This window comes from Pongo pygmaeus, chromosome 12, assembly GCF_028885625.2.
Source record: "Pongo pygmaeus isolate AG05252 chromosome 12, NHGRI_mPonPyg2-v2.0_pri, whole genome shotgun sequence".
NCBI lineage: Eukaryota > Metazoa > Chordata > Mammalia > Primates > Hominidae > Pongo > Pongo pygmaeus.
The window spans coordinates 54,892,060-54,914,049 of NC_072385.2; the positions used below are offsets into that span (position 1 = coordinate 54,892,060).

Here is a 21,990-nt window from a genome sequence, read left to right on the forward strand (position 1 = left end):
TTACCCAGCATTCAGTAACAGCTATAATTTTTATTCCTGTATGCTAACACATACATTTATGTACAAATACATTTTATGTATACACATGTGTATGTAACTTGCATTCATGTGTATGCAAATCCAGCATTTTGTATGTTACTGACACTACACTATAAACAATGTATGACATCAAAATAATCATAATTTTTTCAGTGAATTGACAATAGAAATAATTGCTATATTTTATTAATCAGTTGTCCAGTTCCTGGGCCAAATTAATTTGGATTTTAAGTGCTATGCAATAGTTTTACCACTAAACAGCTATTAACAATGGCTTAAATAATGTTCTGAAGATTTGATTAATAAATTCATCATTAATAAATAATACTATGCCATTGAAAACTTGAATATAAAGTGTATCGCTTCCCCAAAGCAATCTAAAATGTTAAAAACCAGTTATGATTTGTCCATTGTTAGACAATTTACTCTTCTCTGTGTTAGCCTCAGAGGAAAGATGTGGAAGTAATTGCTTTTTTACTGTTCTTATTCTGACGGATATATGTTTATTCAGTGTGATTTCATGCAAAATGAAGATATCATAAAAAGGACTCTTCTGCTCTGAGTCCCTTTGGAAATCAAGCATTCATAGAAAATATCATTTTTAGACTTAAAGATGTCTTGTTTTCAAGTTCCACATTATGCAAAAATCACTTACTTAGAGTTACAGAATTTATGGGAATGCTGCCTTAAAATTCCATCCTGACAAGAACTGCCTGAAAAAAATTTTGTCTACTGTTCACATAGCCAGCCTCAGTCATGTGCAACTTCACCATGTGTATCTTCACCATGGCTCAGAAGTACTGGTTTCTAGTTAGAACAAAAGAGGAAAGGAATAATGAGACCCAATAACACAAACTTCTTTTGCTAACTCATTATATTTAAATATGATACTGTGCTGTGCATTTCTCTCTCACTGATAAGTTCTTAGGCCCCATACAGTCAAATGAGTTCTGTTGTTCTTTGACTTTCTGATTTTTGCAATAATGTCTGTGATTACTTCTCGTCTGTTCCATTGGGCAATACTCACATCTCTCACTCATGTAAGCAATGGAAATAGGAGTGACTCTGGTTGCTCTGTTGAATCAGGAAAGGATAGAGATGATTTAGTGTAACTTTTATTTTACCAAGAGACAGAAAATAATAACTTACTTAAAGGCAAATGACTAGCTGATGGGCAAGCCAGAGGCACTAGGATTTCAGTTAGGAACACTGCCACCATTTTGATATGTCAAAAATTGGGGAAGGATTATCATTGTCAGGAGCTTCTGCTCCTGCGGTTATTATTTTAGACTTTCAACTACATTTTATTACCTTATCTCACCCTTCCAGTGTGCCAGATTTGAGCTACTACTGATTTTTCATCTCATAGGCTGAACTCTACATTTCCAGATGAAATGTGACTGTGTACTTCAGCAGTGCCTGCTCCTCATCTATTGGGATGTCCTACAAACCACTATTCCTATCACTGATCAGAGGTTGCTTCCTGTTCACTGCATCAACCTCCTGGATTGCTTTTATTCATCTCTAACCACTGACCTCTTTTCTCCTTAATTGTCTCACCTCTGTTTTGACTATTATCTCCAAGTTATTGCCACCTTCTAATCTTTCTGATTACATGTTATGATAATAGATTTTTCAGATCCTAGTACCCAAAACACCAATAACTGGGTTTCAACTCATCAAGGTGATGGTCTTGTTTATGCTTATTTTTAACAGAGTAAGTGGACTTGCTTTCATCAGACTGGTACATCTTTCTAAGTTCTATAAGTTTCGTCATGGTAAGCCACATTTTTCCCTTTGGTACCTTCATTTATTTACCTTATAATATAGAGTCAAACCTTTGCCATGCTTTTTAAACACTGGACTAATACAGTATGCCATTTAAAATCTTCTCTTTATATGGTTAGTATATGTCACTCCATTATTCATGTTAGTTGAAAAGTGTAGTGCTATGTTCTGGTAACTGTTATTTATTATTTGCTTTATACTAATATGTATAAAGACTGGGTATACACATGACCAATGGTCAGGGTATAAATAAAAATAGAAGTCTGACTCACAACCTGCAGCAATCAGCCAAGAAAGCCAACCTACTATCTGTTGCAACCACTCTAGGAAGTCAAACAATACCCCCTGTAGCTAAGTATAATTAAAATAGCTTGCTTCCACCAGGAAGTATAACGAGAATTTTTTTTTCTGTATTTCTAATGCTCTATTTCTAAAAGTTTTTGATTAATTTTTCCTTGGTAGAGAGGATGGAAAACATACCTCCTAAGAGGAAAATATTCAGACTATTATAACTATATTAATTTTGTATTCTTACACATTGTAAAGACCATGTGATTCCATTTTAAGCAATTGGCTCAAACTGACCAGAACTTGATTGATAACTGATGGCTTTCCTATTCTTTGCAGCTGCTTCCCACTTAGGACGAACTGGAGAAAGCAAAATAATGCACTCTTAATCGCATATCCTTCCCCACTTCTAGTTAGACCACCTCCAGCATTCCTATGCCAACAGCCTCCGAAAAGGGCACACCTAAAACCTTCTGTTTTTTTCTACTACAAAGCTTTCCCAGCCCTCAGTCTGCCTAAGTCTCTGTAAAATGCAAGTGATGATAACTGTTTCTCTTGCTATAGTAAACTCCAAAAAAAAAAAAAACTGCCTTTGCTTGTTCTCATTTGGGTGGTCTCCATCTATTTCCACAGTTAGAGCCATATTGTGACATATTTTAAGACAAGAAAAGGGTTAAGGGTAGTCTTTCTCTGATAGATCCAAGATGATGCTCCTTGGAGATGCCTTGAAAACCCAGGAAGCTCCCTTTGACTAGAATCACCACGATGGGTAGCAGGCATGAATTGGTTACATAAGAACCGGTTGATATACAGGTTTCCTTGGTCACCGCTGATGTCTTACAATCTCTTTGAGCCTAATTTGCCTCATCCGAAAAGAGGAAGATAAAGAAATCTATCTCATGAGTCAGTTGATTGGAATAAATAAAGAAATGAATACAAAGTAACTACGATGGTGTTTCTAAATGCTCCTTTCTTTTATCCTTTAAGGGCATCTAACATTCATTATCAAAGAAAAGTTGTGGTGGACTGTCATTTCCCCAGAGGTCATTTTTCTGGTTGAGGATGAGGTCTGTATATTTATTCTTGCTCTCTTTTATTCTTAATATATTAGTTAATTAATTTAATTTAATTTCAGTGAATGCTTATTATATACAAGATTCTTACTTAGATACTGGGGCCATGGAAGAAGACAAGCATGGGTCCTGCCATCTTACAATGCAAATTTAGGAAAACAAGTGATACACACAAAGTGATATGAACAGATAGAAGGGGAAATTCAAGAAGCTGTAAGACTGTTTAGAAGTAACATTTAGTTCAAAATTGCACACTGATAGCATATGTCCAAATATGATTGAAAGAACCATATTATTGCTGGAAAATAAAAAAAATCATTATCGTACAAAGAAGTTTAGGAATTGAATGATTACTAAACAATAGAAAATAGATGGGATGAAAGTGGCAGAATTATCAAAGAAAACAAGCCAAAGAGAATAGATACTAATAGATACTGAGCACTATGTACAATGTATTGTCACTTAATGCTTAATGAAGTAGATATAATTTTTTTAACTTAGTCTTTTAAATAAGTCAACAGTTCCATAATAACATGTCTGAAGTCACACAACAGAAGTGGAGAAGCTGTGCTAGCAAACCAAGTAGCTTGGCTCCACAGCCCATGCTCCTAACCAGCGAATTTTGCTGGCTCCTGAGGTAAATGAAAGCAAAAATGTAAACAATTATACTCCATGGAAAAATGCAGATTTCAAATTCTGCAAACAAAAGGAGGAGGAGTTTCTTTCAAGGTTTCTACTTTGGCAATTCAGTAGGTAATTGTGCCAGTTAATAAGATAAAATCTCTGGAAGACATATGTGGATTTTGGTGGGGTGGTTTCTTGGTTTTGTTTTTGTTCTTGATCAGGAAGAGACTCTAGGGTGTTTTGGCCAACGACTACAAAATTGAAATAATAATAATTTAATAATGTATAGTTTTTATTATAGTAAATATATAATCTTTGAGCTAATTATAATAACTATTGCTGTTACATTATTTATAATATGGAAAAGCTTAGTGGAGGCTATTTAAGGAAGGGCTTATCGCTATATCTAGGATAGTTTATAAGAAAAGAAGATACAGGTTTAAAAGTATTATTTATTTTACTAACACTTTAGTGAATAATCAAAATGTTGTTTCTTCTGTAAATTATGTTAGATTCTATTGTATTACCTTTGTGATATACATAGTACCTGGAATACAGTAATTGCACAATAGAACACTTAAACAATAAATACATTTACTATAATATATATTCATTTAAAGAATATGTAAGTAGAGACCAGAAGTCAGATTTTCTAGATTCTGTTGTGTGTGTTCTCTCTGTCTCTTTCCTGAAACAGGAGATGAAATACAGCACTGGTTAAAAAACTCAAAAAAAACAACAAAAAAAACACCTCTACCATCACCAAATGAACCATGTTTCTAAATTATTAGCGCAATATGAGCTGTTTAACCTTTATTAAAGTTACTGAAACTTCGCAGTAATACTTTTTTAAAAATATTGAGTAACTTTTGAAGAATTCAAAGATTTGGGGCTTTGACATCTGTACGTGTGTATGTGTGTGTGTGTGAGAGAGAGAGAGAGACACACACACACACACACACAAACACATACTCAAACTTACATCCTCTTGACATTTTCAAATGTCATTTTGATATATTAAATGCTATTATACAATGATAAAAAGTCTGCTCCCCACCCCCAGGAAATGTACTTCAGGGAGGCTGAATAACATTTTGGCTGAAAATACTCAAGATGAGCCAAGTATAATGAAAATAGCTTGAAACTAGCAGGAAGTGTGACAGAGAATTCCTTTGCTGTGTTTCCAATGCTCTATTTTATTTTAAATTGGCTATTTTTTTCCTTTGGCAGAGAGGATGGAAAACATACCTCTAAGAAGAAAATATTCAGACTGTTATAACTATATTAATTTTGTTTTCGTATACATTGTGAAGACCATGTGATTCAATTTTAAATAACCTGAAGGAAAAAACAAGTTGTATTAAGATTCTCAGTTTCTTGAGCAATGCATTTATATGGTTTTAGCTTTTTGAAATGTTATGTAAGTAATGCTTCAAATCATCTCCCTTTCCCCCCTGCCAGTGTTTTAGAATATCCTAAGTTGATGCTAAATTATTAAGATATTTAAGAAGTCTTCATTCTTTCCACAAATTTTCACAGGTAATATAATTTTTCCCTGTCCCAGATGAAAAGCAAATCAAAAACATGTTATTTTCATATTATCTTTAACCAATATCTTTAATTGAGGGAGTAATGAAAATGAAGTAGTGAGAATGAAGTAGTTATACAAGAAAATGACAAATAAGAGTGTTGTCATTCAGGCTTTATCACAAAGACAGCCAGTCCTAAGTCTTTGCCTCCCACTTATGATAGTTCATTACCTGATATGGGTCCCAGTGTAGGTAGAGGTAATTTTTAAGACAACTATATTTAAAGGGAATATTAAAGGGGTCTAAATGTTGTCAGTGTAGCTACATTTCACTTGAAGTGGTAAATATTCAAACTTCTATCTTCTGTTTTTTGTCATCATCTTTGTTATACCCTACAGAGAAAACATTGCTTTGATTTGAAATTGGAAAAGAAAGAAAAATGTAATGCTAACCATACTTTTGGGCTATCAAGGACCATTAAAGCTATCAGTGACAAAACTATGTAAGTGCAAACATTGAGGTATTTAGTAGCCACATCCCATCAACTGCCAAATTTGGTTAATTTGATAGGTATGAGGTCACACAGGGATGTCAATTACCAGTCACCATCTGTCTGATTTACTTTCTGGAAAATGGAAATCTGTCTATATCATATAAGCCCAATTATAGAGAAGTTTCCTAATAAACCCACAGTAAAGAAAAAAAAATGACTGAATTAATATATATGTGAATAAAAATAGTGAAGACTTCCATTCAATGAAGCAGAGCACTGAAAACGTTAACTAGCAGGGCCTTAGTATACTTATTCTTTTACTGCTTTTCTTACAAATGCAGATCAATACAAGAAAAAGGAATATATTCAGTTCTTACCAAAAACGCACGCGCGCACGCACACACACGACAAAACAAACAACAACAACAAAAAACAGAACAAAACAACTGCAGCAACAAAAGGCACCATGTTACATAAACCAATTTGGAAATAGGCAGTTTAAATTTTATTTTATTTTAATGCCACAGTATCTTCAGTTAAGCTGATCAAATGATAAATGGAGTTAAACACAGTTGGTTTACAGTGTGTTAAAATATTCCTCTAGTTTGAAAGAAATACATACTCAGAAAATATTTGAGTTTGATATCTGTCTTTTTAGTCATTTTTCTCCCATTTGGTATATATAATTGGATATATATTATGATCATTTCCCTAAAGGTTAAAAGTTTATATCTAATATATTATATATTTTTGCCAATATGATTTTTAGTGATCACATAATACAGATTTGTCTAAAAATACTTCAGAAAATTTACCATTTCCCATTAACTTATAGTATCTTTCTGTAATGTTAACATATAACCATAAAAATACATCAAATCTAAGAAATTAACATTATGAAACTAATAAGTAAACTAGACTTTCTTTGAATTTTACAGTTTTTTCCATTAATATTGTTCTTCTGTTTCAGGATTCAATTTGGTATTTCACACTGCATTTACTTCTATGCCTCTTTAGTCTCCTACCTGAGACAGCTTCTCAGTTTTCCCTTTTATGATTTAGACACTTTTGAAAAATTGGTAAATTACTTTGTTTAATGCCCCTCAATTTGGGTTTGCTACCAGTTTGATGTTTTCTAATGATAAAATTGTGTTACACATTTTTCTTGAGAATACCACAGAAGTGATATTTTCTTTTCAGTGAGTCATATTAGGGGTTAAAAACATTAATATGCCTTATTACTGATGTTAGTCTGAATCACTGGTTTAAGGGATAACTGCCAGGTCTCTCCACTATAAGGTTTCTATTTTACTTGAGGGTGTTGCAAATATGCTGTGCTTTCACTTTAGTATCTACTATTGAAGCTTGCTTGCAAAAATTATTACTGTGGTATTTTAAGGAGATTCTCTATTTCCTTCATTTTTGTACATTTATTAATCTCTTATGGTTAGTGCTTTTGGAGACTCTATTTTAAAAAATATCTGCCTTTCCCGAGCTCATGAATGAATTATCCTCTGTCATCTTCAATGAACTTTATTGTCTAATTATCTGTACTAAGACCTACGTTTAAATGTATAATTAATTTTTGTGTATGGGATGAGATATAGGTGAAAATAACTTTTTGTATGTAAATCCAATTTACCCAACACTATTGATTAGGAAGCTTATTATTTCCCTATTGTATTGCAGTGGCACCTTTGTCATAAAATAACTTTGAATGTATGTGTAGGCCTATTTATGAACTCTACTCTGTTCCCTTTATAAATGTGTTTATCCTTAACCTATACCCTACTGTCTTAAATACTGCCTACTGTCTTAAATACTGTGGCTTTATACAAATTCATGATATTTTGTATTGTAAGTTCTCCAATATTGTTCTTTTCCAAATATGTCTTGGGTATTCTAGATGTGATGCATTCCCATGTCTACTTGAGAAGCAACTTCCCAATTACTAATAAAACTTGCAGGGATGTTGATTGAGATTTTGAGGAATTTATATATCTTCTTTACAATATTGAATTCTTCAATTCATAAACATGTTACAAACTTCCATTTACTGAAGATATCTTCACATTTTCTCAATAGTGACACAGCTTCCAGTGCTGAGGTATTTTATGTCTTTCATATTGATGATTTTTTTTGCTTTTGCAAATGGTAGCATATTTATTATTTCATATTCTGACAGCTTGTTGGTGTTATACAGAAATAATTTGTCTTTTTATTGTATATTGGCCTTAAATCCTGCAACCTTCCTAACTCAATTTTTATAGTTTCCTTGTAGATCCTTCTGCAATTTCCTCAATTTTGTTTTCCCTGTATAAAAATTATTTTATACAGAGAAGTTGTATATTGTCCCTGTATATTTTCTTGCATGTTTCATTTTTTTCTTTCATTATTGCTTTGGTAATAATTTCAGTAAAATATAACTAGAAATAGTGATACAGGATTTCTTTACCTCATTCCAAATTTCAGAGGGAAGTGTTCACTTTTTCTGTAAATGATATTTGCTGCAACCATTTGGTTATTGTTACATAACTTCTTCAGCATAATAATGTTCCTGTTTTTTAGCTGGCTGAGAGAGTTTGATTTTTATATAAATAGGTGTTAAATTTTATAAGAGCTTAGTCTGCATCCATTGAAGTATATAAAGTTTTTCTTTTTTTGTAAATTTGGAAAATTACATTGGCTGTTTTTTAAATGTTAAATAACCTTTGTAGTCCAAGATTAAACCCAGTTTTGTCGTGATGGATACATTGCTTTGTCATATATATTTTTTATTTGCCAACTTTGCACTGATATTTTGCATCTATGCTGATAAGAGGTATTGTCTGCACTTCTTTTTTCCTTTTAATGTCTCTGCAAGCTTTCAATTATCATGGTTTTGCTTACTTCATAGAATTAGTTGATACATGTTTCTTCTTTTTCCATTCTTTGGAACATGTGTATAAAATTGATATTATTTCTTTCTTAAATGTTTGAGAAAATTTGCCAGTCAAGGTTATTTAATTTGGAGATTTATTTATGGGAAGGTTTTTAGTTATAGATTCAATTACTTTAATTAAATATAAAACTATTAAGATTTTCCACTTGTTTTGTGTTAATTGGGGTAACTTTAATTATAATATCCTTAAGATCAGTAGTGATTTTGCCTGTATCATTCTTAATATTGGTAAGTTGTACCTTCTTTGTACTTAATTAACTTTTCTAGAGTTTAACCTAATAGTCTTTTCAAAAACTAACATTTAGGTTATGCTAGCTCTCTTTTGTTTCTCTATGGATTTTAGGGTGGTTTTTTCTAGTTCTGTGAAGAATGATGGTGGTATTTCGATGGGAATTGCATTGAATTTGTAGATCGCTTTCAACAATTCATTTTCACAATATTAATTCTACCCATCCATGAGCATGTGATGTGTTTCCATTTGTTTGTGTCATCTATGATTTCTTCCAGTAGTGTTTTGTAGTTTTCCTTGTAGAGGTCTTTTACCTCCTTGGTTAGGTATATTTCTAAGTATTTTATTTTTATTTTTATTTTTTTGCAGCTGTTCTAAAAGGAGTTGAGTTCTTGATTTGATTATCAGCTTGGTTGTTGTTAATATATAGCAGAGCTACTGATTTGTGTGCATTAATTTTGTATCCTGAAACTTTCCTGAATTCATTTATCAGTTATAGGAGCATTTTGGAGGAGTCTTTAGGGTTTTCTAGTTATACGATTATATCATCAGCAGTGACAGTTTGACTTCCTCTTTACTGATTTGGATGCCCTTTATTTTTTTCTCTTGTCTGATTGCTTTGGCTAGGACTTCCAGTACTGTGTTGAATGGAAGTGGTGAGAGTGGGAATCCTTGTCTTGTTCCAGTTTTTAGAGGGAAAGATTTCAACTTTTCCCTGTTCAGTATTATGTTGGCTGTGGGTTTGTCATAGATGGCTTGTATTACATTAAGGTATGTTCCTTGTATGCCAATTTTGCTGAGGATTTTAATTATTAAAGGATGCTGGATTTTGTCAAATGTTTTTTCTGCATCTATTGTGATGATCATGTGATTTTTGTTTTAAATTCTGTTTATGTGGTTTATCACATGTATTGACTTGCATATGTTAAACCATCCCTGCATTCCTAGTATGAAGCCCACTTAATCATGGTGGATATATGTTTATGTGTTGTGTGTGTATGTATGTATGCATATGTGTGTGTATGCATGTGTATATGCATATATGTATATATGTGTATATATATAAAAATACATACCTCTGCTCTTTTTCTTTGCTTTGTTTTTAATCAATATTTTTTCTCTTGCTTCAGATTGGATATATTGTATAGCTTATCTTTCATGTCACTAAAACTTTTCTCATTAATGTCCACTTGACTAATAAACACATACTGAGTTCTCAAATTCAGGATTGTATTTCTCTTTCTAGAATTTCATAGAAAAAAAATCAATTTTTCCCAATACTAATTCTATTTCTTTAGTGAAATATTCAACCTCATAATCTATTTTGTTGAATACATTAAGTGTTAAATTCTGAAGGCACCTAAGGTATTATAACTGACCATCATTACTTAGGGAGTCCATTGATATATGAATAAGTCATGCATTTGCCATTGTTTGGATGATGTGTTTAAGTAATGCATTGTTGTTTTTTTCTGGAATCAAAGACATTTTTTATTGGAAATTTTTAGTACCTATAAAATTTTAAAGAAAAGTGGAGTATAAAATATTAAAGTAATTTAATAGATTACTAAGTCTGTGAAGGCTGGGGTCCACCTACCTATTTTCCAGTTTATAAAATATTGATTTGTTGAAGTGGAGATAGAGCTAGTGAAAAATATTGAAGTAATAATTGTAGATTGGCCTCATGGGCTTTATATCTTACTCAGGTGATTAAAGCATGTTAATTTCAGATAGTGAAGCTCTCCAAGTCATTTGAAACTGAATGTATTATTGAGTGAGAATAAGTATGACTTGGTCATTAAAATTAGACAAGCAGCACTGACCTTAAACTCAGACAGAGAATAAAGTACATTTGATTGTAATGGTATAGGTCTATAGCTTGTAAAATAAAAAAAGCTCGTTTTTCTCTCCACTGCTACAAAAGATGGTGTTGACTAATTTGACTATATTCCATTTAAAATAAGTCAAAACCTTTTGTTACATGATTAGGCATAGGGGAGACAGTCTCAGGAGGTATGTTAGTGACTTAAATTTATGCTAAAGTAACTATTATTAGACCCATACTCAAAGGCAGGTTTTAATCTAAGTTGTATTGTGAGGATAGTATCATAGGCAAACTTCTATTCATAATTCCTCATTGTTATTAGCACCTGTAATTTATATTAAGTTTAGATGTATATGCTCAGTTCTTGGGAAACAATGTAAAGGAAACTAAAAATTGGTGTCCAAACATTAGCAACACACATAGGAAGTTTGAAATGCAGAACAAGGTCTTAGTCTTGGCCTGGCCATATTAGTATAACTTATGCACTTAACAGAGTTTAGCTTCAATAGATAATAGTTACATAAACTGTATACCTATTGTGTATACAAATTTAGACTCAATATTTAGGCAGCTATATCATCTTTTCTCAAATATGATTTGTTTTCCTGGAGTATTCTTGCTGCTTATCTACACAATTTCTCTGCATTTCTAACTTACCAAATCACCCATTTGCTTTTTTCCCTCCTCTCTCACCATTTTCTTCCCTTCCTCTCAGATAATCTCCTCTGGCAATACATGCTTATCTAATTATGTTCTTGTTTGAGAAATCCCAGAGGCTAACCTTGAAACCAACCAGGCATGGAGCCCCTGTGGAATCCTCCCACTTACAGGGAGTTGGCAACAATTAGTCCACAACCATTGGGTGGATGTCAAGATATCATCACCCAGACCTCTAGACGGGTGATTGCCCAAGATAGCGACTGGAACAAAGACACATATACGCTGCACCTTGTACCATTCCTGCATGTCTCCCATACCAACTTTCTCTTTAAAAACCCTGTGGTGAAATTTAAAATGTAAGATAGTGCTTCATTCTTTTTATTTTCTTTTTAGTTTTTGTGGGTACTTTAGAATGCTAGTTAATCATCTCTCAGTTTTCTTGCTCTCTGAATAAACCTGCTTTTCCTCCCACCAACTCCTCTCTCTCATGTCTGGCTTTTGAGCAGCAAGCAGTTGAGCCTGGGTTTCATTACAATAGGATTAGTAAATTGAGTTGGAGTAACATTCTCTGGAATTCAGACCTGTTTCAGTCATCAACATGGAAATTGGTTGACCTTTGAGGATTCATTTTATTCACCTTGTTAGCGATAAAAAACTAGAGAGATGAATAGTATATATTTCTTCATTTTATCAAGAGTATATTATGTTGATGTAATTCTTTCAAATCTTATTTGATGTGAACTAGATGCTTTCTATATACTTAATGTTTTCCTAAGGTACTTGCAATAAATTACAAGAAAATAAAATTTAAGTGCAATTTCCCATTCCTTTGAAAGATAACTTTAGAAAATAATCAAGGAACATAAGATTTGTTTTGTTTTGTTTGCTTTTCCTGTAAGAGAAATGGAGGAAAGATATGGATTGAAGGAAAAGTGATTTTGTCATTTTGCAAATGTTTCTATCATTTTATAGAAAAACATGAATCTTTTATTATCAAAATTTTAAAAGTCAGTTTTTTACTAACACATACAAATTTTTGTATGTATATATTTTCAGCATAGTATTCAAGATACTTGCAATATTCTGGCTACATAATTACAGCTTAACTCTAACTGGAATGTATATTCATCATTTATCAATGTATTGAAGCAGTGCACTATTTTAATGGGTCATTCATTTTTATATTGTGCAATGACAATTTTAAATGCAAATACAAGAGCATTGAATGCATAAGCAGAATGACCATTACACAATTTGTGTTTCATAGCCTGCACATGCATATGTATTTTGTCCTTATCAGAACTGTAGAAATATTGAACAAAATTAACTTGACTGTTTTTATTTCATTTCTTTTTAAAAAACTGTTTTATTGAGATATAATTCACATATCATACAATTCACTGATGTAAAGTGTACAATCCAATGGTTTTCAGTTTGTTCACAGAGTTGTGCAACCATCATCACAATCGAATTTAGAACATTTTCATCACCCAAAAGGCAAACTCTATTACCATTATTAGCCATCTCCTGTTTCTCTCCTTCCCTCCCGTTGATCACCTCCTCTCCACTTCTCGGCCCTTGATACACACAACCCTTTCTACTTAGGCATGCTGATGAGTAAGGAAGGATTAAAATAAAAAGGAATCTATGGTTGGACTAACTTTCCCTTTCATTCATGTTAACATTTTCAGCATAAGTGGTTGGTTAATGCAGAGTAGTAACATGAGAAGGAAAGGATATAATAGAGTATTGGTCATTCATTTTTTTTAAAGAATGTCATTACCTTATTTCTGTGTTAGAAAACAGTTCTGATTCAAACATAAAAGCATGACATCTCAGTGCTGTCAGCATCTCTGATTACTCATTATAAATATAATGGACTTACTTTGTACCTGCTTTGAGTCTTCCTAAATTTCACAGATTATAGTTCTACTGGAACTCTGTAGTCACAGGGCGTCACAGGTGCTGTATGAGAAGAGGGGTAAGGAGATGCAGCAGGCATGCATTTTGCACATATCTCTTCTATTCATATGTATGTTCTACTGTCTTACTGGACTTCACTTATAAAACATAAGTTCAGAATAAAATTATTTAGAATTTCAAGATGATGACAGTACACTGCTAAATCAATATAGGAACCTTCTGAGCAAGGAAACTTGTGCAACTGCATAGGTCACAGTCCTATGAACTTGTCCTGCCTATATCATATCATCAATGCAAGTCTCTATTAGTATGCATAGATCTATAAATAGTCCTATCTATAAATATGACTATTAGGATATACATATATAGATCTATAAATAGTCCTATTTATAGATAGTTCTATCTACCTACCTATCTATAAATAAGACTATTTATAGATCTATATATAGTATATATTACCATTTATAGATCTATATCAATCTATATCTGGCACATATCGATGTGCCAGAGGGACTTCATTAACATGACTCAAGTCTTCTCACCTTTACTAAATTGATTTTTTCTCCAGTATTTGATAACTTAATGAAGAACACCATCCTCACTTCAAGTATTGACTTAGAAATCTGCAGCTAGTCAGCCAGGTGCGGTGGCTCATGCCTGTAATCCCAGCACCTTGGGAGGCCGAGGCAGGTGGATCACTTGAGGTCAGGAGTTCAAGACCAGCCTGGCCAATATCGTGAAACCCTGTCTCTACTAAAAATACAAAAATTAACCGGGCACAGTGGTGAGTGCCTGTCATTCCAGCTACTCGGGAGGCAGAGACAGGAGAATTGCAGGAGAATTTCTTGAACCCCGTAGGCGGAGGTTGCAGTGAGCCAAGATCATGCCACTGTACTCCAGCCTGGGCGACAGAGCAAGACTCCATCTCAAAAAAAAAAAAAAAAAAAAATCTGGAGCTAGTTCAAAATGATCTTTTGACTCCTGCTTCCTCACCACCCACATCTAATGACTTGCCAAGTTCTTTCCATTCTCCCTTTCAAGTATTTCTAAATCTGAAAACTTTGCTCTATCCACTTAGCTCCTGCCTTAGTAATATAAATACTTCAGTTAAAATCTTTGTATTTTGTCAAATAGAGGTTCTGTAAGAGTTGCACTAATTCTTCCCTAAAAGACCTCTTACACAATTTCCTTAACCGGTGTTTCTCCCTGCAGGTCTATTTTTCATTAGGAACCAATTTTCTTTCTAGAAATAGTATCATGTCATCTGCTTAAAACTACAATACCTCTCCATTGTATTTAGGAAAACATCCAAACTTCTTCACGTGGCTTCCAAAGTCATTCCGCTCATGCAGACATTCCCAGTTTCATTTCTTACTACTGTTTCTCACTCAAATTCTAAGCTGTAGCTATCCCTACTTCTTATTTTTAGAAAATACCATTTTTCTGTCTCTTGTCCTTCTTACACCCGTTTCTCCCTCCCTTTCTTGTTATATCCTTCCATCCTCTCTTCCCTCTTTCTTAAGTATGTACTAAATGCAAGCTGTTCTTTTTTACTTGAATGCATTTTTTTCCACCATCTTCACTCCTGACTTCTCTATTCCTTCTTCATGTCTCAGAGATATCTATTTAACTGTTTCTCAAAGATACATTCTTTACCTCTAAATCTGGTATGCTACTTTAGTGCAATACTACTCACTTCATTTACACCATGTTTCATACTGTATTATACTTCTCTTTTTGCCTGGAATCCCAGGAATGTGTTAACTTCTTAAGGAGAGGCTTGACCTATTGTGCACAACATTGATTGTCCAGCATCTAGCACAGTGTCTGACATACTATAAGTTTTCAATAAAATTGTATTAATGAATACTGTATTGTATGCACTTACCTTTTTTTTTTGAGACGGAGTCTTGCTCTGTCACCCAGGGTGGAGTGCAGTGGCTCCATCTTGGCTCACTGCAAGCTCTGCCTCCCGGGTTCATGCCATTCTCCTGCCTCAGCCTCCTGAGTAGCTGGGACTACAGGCGCCCGGCACCACACCCGGCTAATTTTTTGTATTTTTTTAAGTAGAGACAGGGTTTCACCATGCTAGCCAGGATGGTCTTGATCTCCTGACCTCGTGATCCGCTCGCCTTGGCCTCCCAAAGTGCTGGGATTACAGGCATGAGCCACCACGCCTGGCCTACGCTTACATTTTTAGTAGAATATCTGTAAATGCTGCTTTAGAGATTACCAACTGGATATAATTTAAAACTAAATGGCATTGTACCAATCTATGCACCATTAGCTCTTTTTATTTTGATTCTGATATACGAGCTTCTTAACAACTTTTTGCTATTTGAAATGTTTTGGTTGTGTTTCTGAAAATATTTGTGGTATTAAACACTCAGAAGGCTATTTTCAAGATAATTTTTATTACATTAATTTTATTATTGATCAGGTATGTTTGGTGTTTTATCTTGTGATGTAACTTATAAGTAAGTCTACCAATGCCTATTCCTTTTTTTAGAGAGCACGGGAAATAATGTTTTCAACAAGTACAACAACAGTTTACTTGTACATACTGCACTCTATAACAATGTTCATGTTATCAAGGAAAGAGCAAGCGCATAAAGTTTTTCAAGATGTACGATGGGAAAATTGGCAGTCAGCTTTGATAATAGTGTAATAAAAACTCTTGGCTAAAATCTTTATATTTTTGTAAAATAGAAGTTCTGTAAGAGTTCCAAGTTTCATTTCTATTCAAGTCTGCCATTTTTTCCTAAAATGAAAGACTCCAATTTAATGATTTTTTATAAAGTACAATCTGGAGGTGAGAGAATATGCATTTATAAAGTTAAAGAGAGAAGTTTTCAAAAATAGTTATGGTTCTTAAACTCAATTTGAATCTTTAACACTTTCTCCTATAGTTAAAGAAAATGAACTTATTTAAGAGTATGTTTAAGATTAATATTATACTTCATCCTCATTTCTTAGAATTTGAAATAATACAGAATTTTATATATCATTCAATTTAGCTTTATATCAAACATGATTCCAGACTTCGTATTCCAAGTTTGAAAGCTCATAGGGCAGTCTGTTAAAATTCTATTAACAACTTATATTTTGGCATTTAAAACTGACATAATTTCAACAGCTTGGGATTTTTAATGTTTCCATATGAAACGATATCTAAAAATTTCATATAGTTCAAAATATCGATGATTTCATCGTGCTTGATTAACATTAATGTAATTGCTTTAAGAGGCAAAAAAATCATTTTCTTTGATTTCATTTTATTAAGACAGATGGGTGGCAAATGGCCATTCAACATGTAATTCTTTTTGTTAACATTTCATCTTTAAGGGTATAATAGATAAAAACGAGGCACACTAAGTTAAGAACTACAGTCCTTTCTCATCTCTCATCCTATTATCTCCCTTTCAGCTTTCCTTCTTAAGTTCTTTCTGCCTTTGCCCTTTCAAGGAAAGAAAGTCTTTGATTTTCCATAGCATCTTGTCTCTATAGGTAGTATTCGTAACCTCTTTGTACCTCACTAAGACTTCCAGTCGTTTCCTTTTCACATAAATGAAAAGGGCTAAACTCTTCTCCTTTAGGAGCCAAAGGAATCCAAACACAATTTTCTGCATCCTCTTTTAGTCCTTCCATTATCTAACAATTTCTGGTCTTTTGTTCATAAAGTATATGAGCTCGCATTTGTCAAGTTCCTCATTCTGTCTTCATTCCACACTAATTTCTGCTACCATTCTGGGCAATTCACAGTCTAGTACCTAACAACTTAATTGCATATTTCCTTTAATGTCTCAGTTCTGAAGACATATTAATCACCCCTTTCCTTAACTTTTCTGTGGACAATTTCTTTACCAAGAATTGTAATAACTTAAAATATGAAACCATAGTATATGATAATTTATTCAAAAATTTTTTCTTTATAACTCTTAAGAAGCCCAGCAAATTGCTTTCTCCAACTTTAATTATCAGATAATTGTATACCATACAATTTCATATAGAATATAGTGTCACCACTAAGATCTCTTTAATTCCTTATTCTGAATGTGCAAACCAAATCTGAAATGACAAACATTCTTCTCTGCTTTCCCCAATGACAATCATAGAGCATGTCAATTATACATTTATTATCTTTTTCTTTGGATGTCATCCTGTCCCGTGTCTAGGTTTTTGGACATTAATTATCACTTTTTTTCTTATGGTCCCCTCTTGTCTCTACTAACTCTCTTCCTTCAACATATACATTGATCAAATAATAATTCTTTCTTGATTTATTTATTCATCAAATAAAAATTAATTGAGTATCTACTAAATGCTCGTTATTGTTACAGGTGCTTGAGATACAGCAGTGAAAACATCAGACATAAATCGTTTCTCACATGAAGTTAGATTTTAGTGGAATCCTGAGTCTCCCTACAGCTACCACTCTATGTATTAATTGTCTACTGCTGAGTGACAAGTTACCACAATTAAGGCTTAAAATAACACATAGTTTCTGCAGGTCTGAAAACTAGGTAGGCTTGACTGGTGTCCTAGAAGGACAAAATCGAGGTATTGATGGGACTGGGTTATTATCTGGAGATTTTGTTGAGTAATCTGCCTTCAAACTCATTGGATTGTGTACTGAATTCCGTTTCTTGCCTCTGTAGGACTGAACTCTCCATTTCCTTGCTTGCTTTCATCTGGGGGCCATCCATAGTTCCTGCAGTCTACCTGCATTTCTTAGCATGTGTCTCCCACCAGCTTCAAAACCACCAACAGTGTGTAGAATCTCCCTCATGCTTTAAATCTCTGATTAATTTTCTGCTCCCAGCTAGAGAAGGCATTCTGCTCTTAGGGCTCATGTGATTAGATTAATGCACTCAGACAATCTGGCTATTTTAAAGTTGACTGTTACATATACAATAATCATGAGAGCAATATATCATCATAGTCATAGGTTCTAGAAATTAAGGCATGGGATATTGAACTGGATGGGAAGTGCACTTTTAGTATTCTGCCTGTCACACTCCATATTTTTGCTATTATTTTCTTTCATAATTATGCTTGTTATTGTGGTTAAAAATATTATTGTGGTTACAAAAATATAACATGAGATCTCCCATCTTAACAAAAGTTTAAGTGTACAGTAGAGTATTCTATACTATTGAGAGACAGGACTAGCTGGATTTCCTAGGCCAACTAAAAATTCCTAAGCCTAGCTGGGGAAGGTGACCGCACTCACCTTTAAACACAGGGCTTGTAACTCAGCTCACACCCGACCAATCAGGTAGTAAAGAGAGCTCACTAAAATACCAATTAGGCTAAAAGCAGAAGGTAAAGAAATAATCAAATCATCTATCACCTGAGAGCACAGGGGGAGGAAATGATTGGGATATAAACCCCTGGCATTTGAGCTGGTGGTGGCAACCCCTTTGGGTCCCCTCCCATATTATGGGAGCTTTGTTTTCACTCTATTAAATCTTGCAACTGCACACTCTTCTGGTCTGTGTTTGTTCCTGCTAGAGCTGAGCTTTCACTCGCCGTCAACCACTGCTGAACGCTGCCATCACAGACCCCCCCCGGTTGACTTCCACCCCTCTGGATCTGGCAGGGTGTCCGCTGCACTTCTGATCCAGCAAGGCACCCATTGCTCCTCCCCGGCTAGAGGCTTGCCATTGTTCCTGTGCAGCTAAGTGCCCGGGTTTGTCCTAATCGAGCCGAACACTAGTCGCTGGGTTCCACAGTTCTCTTTGGTCACCCACGGCTTCTAATAGAGCTATAACACTCACTGCACGGCCCAAGGATCCATTCCTTGGAATCCCTGAGGCCAAGAACCCAAGGTCAGAGAACAAAAGGCTTGCCCCTATCTTGGGAGCGGGGCAAGAACAAACACCTGCCAGTAACACCATAATCAGAACTCTATAAAAGACATCTCTAAACTTTGCCATCCTGACAACCACCATTCTACTTTCTGCTTCAAGAGTCTGATTACTTTAGAAACCTCATATAAATGGGATCATGCAGTATTTGTCCTTTGTTAACTGGCTTACTTCACTTAACGTTATGTCCTCAAGGTTAATACAGTTGTGTCCTATGACATGATTTCCTTCTTTTAACCTTTGAATAATATCTCATTGTCTATATAAATCACATTTTCTTTATTCATTCATCTCTCAAAGGACATTTAGGTGTTTCTACCACTTGGCATTTCTGAGTAACGCTGCTATGAATGTAGGAATGCAAATATCTCTTTGAGAGCCTGATTTCAATTATTTTGGATAAATACCCAGAAGTGGAATTGCTGGATCACATGGTAATTATATTTTTAATTTTTTGAGAAACCTCCATACTGTTTTCCATAGTAGCTGCTCAATTTTACATTCTCACTAACTACACAGGGGGTTTAATTTCCTCACATCCTTGACATTATTTATCCTTTTTTTTTTTCATAGTAACCATCCTAACAGGTTTGAGGTGATTATATCACTGTGGTTTCAATTTGCATTTCCTTTTATTCCTAGTTTGTTGAGTGTTTTTTTCTTTTTATCATCAGGAACAGGGCTGAATTTTGTGAAATGCTTTTTGTGCAACTATTGAGGTGATTATGTAATTTTCTCTTTGTTCCTTTGTTCTGCTAAATGTGATGTATTACATTGATTGATCTTTATGTTGAACCATCCTTGTATGTCTTAGAAATTAATCCCGTTTCATCATGGCATATGATTCTTTTAACATGCTGTAACATTCAGTTTATTAGTATTTTGTTGAGAAATTTGGAACCTGTATTCATCAGGGATATTGGCCTGGAGTTTTCTTTTCTGGTAGGGTCTTTTTCTGGATTTTTTATCAGGATAAATGCAGGATTATTTTTGGAATGCTAGAAAATCTTTACTATTGGCCTTACTCTGTCTACCCCCATACACAGAGTTCATAAATTCCCTGTCCTGAAATGAGACTAAGTCACACACATGACACTAAAAACAACATATAAAAATATTGGTGGTGTTACCTTATTTGTTTTTCAGATATTTTTCTGCTCCTAGGGTTCTGCCAGAAATGTCAATCTGCCTACTTTCTGAAAAATTTATCCAATTTGTTAGCATTAAAATTATGCAATGAATACAACAGCAATCAAATACAATACAATTTTTTTGAGGGGGTGCTGTCACAAAGCTATATCAATGTCAATCTAGAAAAAAATAAAAGTTTCAATGAGTAAAACAAAGGAAAGAATAATAGTAGGTGTGGACTTATTCATTAGATACTAAAAGTTAAAGGTACAGAAGTTAAAATAGGAAAACATTAATAAACAAAATAAGAAATCCAGAAAATTTGAAAATATTTAAAAATATATTTGACATACATGAAAATATAAATATATATTTCACATGTATTTGAAATCTCAGAGTAGAAATGTATAATCCACAACTGTAGTTGGAAGTTTGAAATGCTTCTCTAAGTTATCAACAGAATAATAAATTTTAAAATCCTCAAGAAGATAGAATAGCTAAGCAGTATCATAAACCGAATGGATATAATTGGCATTTATAGGACACTGTACCAAATGACAGTAGAATACACATTATTTTCAAGTTGGCATGAAATCATTCATTAGTATTAATCATTATCTTGTAAAAGATAATGAAACCTTATGTAAAACAATTGAAAGCACACAAGTATGTTCCTTGATCATAATGAAATTAAATATAACTGGAAAATCTGCAAATATTTGGAAATCTAAAAATATATTTCAAAGTTATTTAAAAGCTTAAATAGGAAATCTCAATAGATATTAGACAATATTTTGAACTGAATAAAATTTAAAATACAACATTATCAAAAGCAGTGCTTAGAAGGAAGTTTATTGGAATAAATGCTAATATTAGAAAACAAAGTCTCAAATCTAAAATCAAAGCTTTTCTAAAGAAACTTGAAAAATTAAAAACAGTAAATCTAAAGAAATCAGAAGAAAATAAATAATAAAAATAGGAGCAAAGAGCAATGAAATTAATAGCAGAACACACACACAAAATGAATAAAACTACAAAAAAGATGGTTAATGGGAAAAATGACAAAATTGATAAACTTCTAACTAGTCTGATAAAGAATAAAATGACAGAAGACACAAATTTTTGTCAATATTAGAAATAAAACAGTGAATACTACTACAGACCATGCAAAGGTTAAAAAATTAATAAGATACTGGAAGAAAACTCTATGAACAAAAATATTTACAACTCAGATGACATGGACCAACTTCTTGAAAGGGAAAAGTGTCTTCGTCCCTTCTGTTGCTATCACTGAATTCCTGAGACTAATGAATTTATAAAGAAAATATTTCTTAGAGTTCTGGTGGCCGAGAAGTCCAAGATTGGGCAGCCACATCTGGTCAGCTTCTGGTGAGGGCCTGGTGCTGCATCATTACCTGACACAGGGCATCACAGGGTGAGAGAGGTGCATTGAGAGCCAAACTGGTTGTTATAATGGACCTGCTCCCATGGTAACTCATTAATCCACTTATCCATTAATCTATTAGTCCATGAATACATGAATCCATTTATGAGGGTAGAATCCTCATGACACAACT

At 33.6% G+C, this 21,990-nt stretch overlaps 1 long non-coding RNA gene across 1 annotated transcript; it reads right to left on the reverse strand.

The window, feature by feature from the left end:
* Window positions 1-898: 898 nt before the first annotated feature.
* LOC129030248 (uncharacterized) lies at window positions 899-20,478 on the reverse strand. Its single transcript, XR_008500595.1, has 4 exons — window positions 20,413-20,478; window positions 13,375-13,454; window positions 5,061-5,150; window positions 899-1,113 (listed from the first exon to the last, which is right to left on the reverse strand). It is a non-coding gene; the product is annotated as an uncharacterized LOC129030248 (long non-coding RNA).
* Between the last annotated feature and the right edge of the window lie 1,512 nt (window positions 20,479-21,990).